The following is a 4,490-nucleotide window of genomic DNA, read 5'->3' as shown; positions in this document are numbered from 1 at the left end:
GGAAGGGGACTGAACAGAGACACAGGGAGATGAGGCGTAAGGAGAACTGGGCCCTGCGGACCGAGTGAGCGATGGGGGTGGGGGACTGGAAGCCAGGACGGAGCACACAGGTGGGGTAAGAGCAGAGTGGGAATAAAGGGCAGAAAGGTGGGTGTGGGGTGGTTTGCAGCCTGGACCAGAGCATGGGGGGTGTAGGGGGCTGGGGGGCTGGGGAAGCCAGTTCGGGCAGAGAGGAGAGGGTGGGAGCACAGCACCGAGGTCTGCCGGACACCTGTGTTTTCATCCAACCCGACTCCCAGGATTGGCGAGATGCTTCCTGTGACTGTGTCTTCCACGGGGCCCCCCAGCTCTAGAGGGGCCAAGGTCTTGGTGAGAGGATTGCAGTATGTGCCCCCAAGAGTGAGCCACTGCCTGGTTTGAGGATGCAGAGTCACAGCCAGCACGGGCACCTCGATGCCAGTTGCGGGGTCTGTCATGAGCGCCCCCAGCCGTGACGTCCGACTTGGCTGCAGGACAGGCAGGTGGGGGGCGGGAGGGGAGCCCGTGGCAGGACAGGTTGGGTAGGGCACGTAGGGGAGGATGGCGGCTTCTGATGTTCGGACGCCACCTGGACAGGGAGACCGGGAAGTGTTAGTACTGTTGATACGCCAGCCTCCCTCCCCGGCCCCACAGAGCCTTCTTGCACTGAGAGGCTCTCTCCAGCCTTCACCTTCTGCAGCAAGAATGTTCAATTGAGGAGGGGGAGAAGGTGTTTACTGCTCAGCTCGTCATCATACCCCATGGTGCAAGGACAGAGCCCTGCTCCCTTCCTTGTGCTCCCGGGGAGCACCTTCCTTCCTCCTTCGTGGTCAGGGTCTCACCGGAACTGAAGTCAGTGGTGGGCACCAAGGTAGCTCCCTGCAGATCATACCCCAGGTTTCCAGCCTCAGGCAGCACCTTCCCAGTGTCTGGGTGGATGAAGTAGCCAGGGGGTATGGACCCCGCATGGCCACTGGCTGGAAGCATTGCACAGTTGGGGCCGGGGACCATCAACCCGGTGACGGAATTCACTCTGATGTCCTGGGCGTCCCCTTGAGGGCCTGCTGCAGCGGCAGGAAAGCAGACTGCTCAGCCCTGCGTGTGAGGCTGAGGGGGCAGGCTAGGGGCTCCCTTGGCTGGTGCCTGGAAGGAGTTGGGAAGTACCCCACCCCAACCCCAGTAGCAAGTGCCCCCTGAGAGCAGAGTGTCTTGTCTTTTCCTGAGTGCAGGCCAGGATGCCCCACTTGAGACATGACACTGGGATAGCATCATACTGTAGCCTGGCAGGGACTAGAAGGACTCTGGGAAACAGCGGTGACAGCCCAGGGGTCATCTGATGGGGCTGGGGACTCCCGGAACTCAGAATGCCCACAGGGAACCCAAGGGGACCCTCTCCCACTCTTCGTTTCCAGGCAAGCCCAGCGTTCTCCCAATGTGGCCTTTTGCACTCATGCGTCAGGCTTTTGCTCCCAGGAAATGCTCCCCTATGTGTAAAGCCATTTTTCGTGGCAGTTTTGCTCCTTTCTACCCTGTTCCTCCCATTTAGGAGGCTCCCTCTTCGGCAACCCAGCTGTTTGCCCGCACACTGCACCGGAAATCCCTGCCAGCTTTGGGGGTTTCCACTTTGCTCTGCCCTTCTCCTCCCCTGCAGGGTGTTGTAGGGGAGGGGCCAAGTTTCTGCAGGGCCTGTCGCCCTAAACGCAGGGCCAGGTTTCCTGGGGGGCCCTGGCGCGGGGGAGCAGGACCCACCTGGCCGCAGCAGCTCCGCCCCAGTGCCGGTACCCAGGACGCCCCAGGCCTTCAGGCGGTGGCCCTCCTGCAGCACAGCCTGGGACAGGCGGCCCAGCGCAGCATCCAGCTGGGGGACTTCCCTGCGGGGGGTGGGCGGCATGGGGGAGGCCCTATCAGGGGAGCGCGGTTAGGGATGGGGAAATGACGCTCCGCTGTGGCCAGCTCCGGAGCTGGCGAAGCCACGCGGGCTCCTCCCCTAAGCCAGAGCTCACCAAGCCCGACGCAGAGGCACCGGGTACACACCCTTCCGGGTTCGGCCCCGCCTGGGAGGACTTCGCGGGCCCGGAGGCCGCCTGGCGCTTCAGCAGCCGGCGAGCCGCCATCAGCGCGGAGCAGAAAGAGGCCCACTGCTCCTGCCTGGCACCCAGGTCTTGGCGGACGAGCCTCAGCTGGTGACTAAGGCTTGCTGCGTACTGGCCTGCCAGACGCCCTCTGCGCCCGGCCTCCTCCTCCGCGGCCCTGGCAGCAGCCTCAGCAGCCTGGGATCAGACACAGCCCGGCCTCCTTGCCCGGGGGCTGCAGACGCCAGGGCCAGCAGCTGCCCAGGGGCTAGCCCCCGGAGGGAGCTCCAGAACATTCTGGGCAGGCCCGGCGGCAGTGGCAAAGGGATGAGGAATCCTCAGGGGTGGGGGGTGGGGGGTGGGGGGGGCCCGGGGGTCTGGGAGATGGGACCGTGGGCGAGGGGCCACGGGGGGTGTAGGGGGCTGGGGGGCTGGGGAAGCCAGTTCATTCTGGCTTCCCCATTGCCAGAACATTCTGGGCAGGCCCGGCGGCAGTGGCAAAGGGATGAGGAATCCTCAGGGGTGGGGGGTGGGGGGTGGGGGGGGCCCGGGGGTCTGGGAGATGGGACCGTGGGCGAGGGGCCACGGGGGGGGTAGGGGGCGGGGGCGGGGGGGCGGGGCTCAGGGCGCCCCGGGGGTCGCATTTAGGCACAGGGACCAGGTGGGAAGGGGTGAACACAGCCCGACCTGTTGCAGCTCCCTCGGGGGGTTCCCCAGAAGCTGGCCAGCAGAGGCTGGGATGCGGCGCTCAGCCCCCCACAGCTGCCGCAGAGAACGGACTTCACTGACGAGATTGAGGCAGAGGAGTTTGAGCTGCGGGAGAGGGCGGCGTTCACCTGTCACCGCGCCCCGCCAGCCTCGCGGCCGCTCTCCTCACTTTGATCACAGCGCCCTCTGCTGCCCGTCGGGGGAGGGACGCCGCAGCCCCACAGGCCCCCTGACCCAGATGCCATACTTGGACTTCTAGTGTGTTCTTTTTTGGTCCCGACGCCTGTCACCTCCCGGCCTGAATTTATGCATTCCAGTTGGGCTACCGAGGACCAGGAATGGGGCTCTGAGAGACTCCAGCGGCGGTCTTAATAGATTATCACTGATCTGAAGCCCAAAGTTCTGAAAATCAGCCCTAAGTTTAATCTGAAATCTATTTCCCCTCCCGGATACTTTCCTTTTTCCTGATTCCTTATGGATAGATGGAGGATTTCTTTAGGTTCTATATCCTTTTAACCAGCTCCCTCTGCAATGAACCCGTTTTCAACCCTGCTCTCTTCTTCAGCTTCTCCACTTACCTCTTCCTTTGTCTGGCTGAGTTTCGTTGTCACCGACAGGGACTGCCTGAGCAGGATCGCAAAGAAGCGTTCTGGGTCAAACCACTCCAGGTCTACCTGCTCCTCGGCCTCCCAGCACCCACCTGTCAGGGAATGGGAAGCAGGATTCGCCTCCTGAAACGCAAAGTTAAGCCTCCCTGCCGATCTTCCCTGTATCTTCTTCCTGCCCATCCTCAATGGTCTAGCCACAGTCTTGCTTGGACCAGCAGCATCAGCCCTGCTGAGGAGCTCGTGAGAAACACAGAATTCTAGGTTCTACCTCTGCCGCATTGCAGCAGAAGGTCCCCAGGTGATTCATAATCACATTTAAGGTGGAGTGTTGCTATCTGAGGAGCATACTTTGAGTAGCAAGGGTAGAAGGTGAAGCACTTTAGTGTGACATAGGAGTGCCTTCTGTGATCCGCTCCTCCAGCTAGTGCTGGACATCTCCTAACTTGGGCACTTTGTACACAGCTATATTACTTTTCTTTTGAAAAGTTCTTCCTTAAAAAGCTTTTATTTATTTATTTATTTATTTATTTGAGAGAGACAGCATGAGCAGGGGGAGAGGTAGATGGACAGGGAGAAGCAGACTTCCCACTGAGCAGGGAGCCCGATGCGGGGCTCAATCCCAGGACCCTGAGATCATGACCTGAGCTGAAGGCAGATGCTTAACCGACTGAGCCACCCGGGCACCCCTTGGGAAGTTTTTATTTAGATGTGTCTACCCCCATCTACACTGCGTTCTTCTAGAACCAGGCGGTGTATGGCATAGAGTGGCCTTTAATAAATATTTACTGAGCAAATGAGTAAATGAATGGGGGAGAATGGAACCATGAGTAATCTAGGAACATGAAAAAAGGAAGCAGGAGCTGGTCAGTTGGATTTGGGGAGAACTCTGGGATTCTAACCTGAGTCTGCCACTCACCATGATCTCCCTTGACCCTGGGGGTATCAGAGTCTTGATGTGATGGACCTCTCCTCACTGATGTCACCCCAGTTCTTGGGAAAGTGTAGGCATCCAGGTTGTATCCTTGCTGATGCTTCCTGAAGGTGGGGCTGGGAGTGGCCTTCCGGGCCCAGGTCAGGCTGTGAC

The sequence above is a fragment of the Zalophus californianus genome, chromosome 11, assembly GCF_009762305.2.
Source record: "Zalophus californianus isolate mZalCal1 chromosome 11, mZalCal1.pri.v2, whole genome shotgun sequence".
In the NCBI taxonomy this organism is placed as follows: domain Eukaryota; kingdom Metazoa; phylum Chordata; class Mammalia; order Carnivora; family Otariidae; genus Zalophus; species Zalophus californianus.
The sequence above is the reverse complement of the archived record's forward strand: the minus strand, read 5'-3'. Positions refer to the sequence as shown.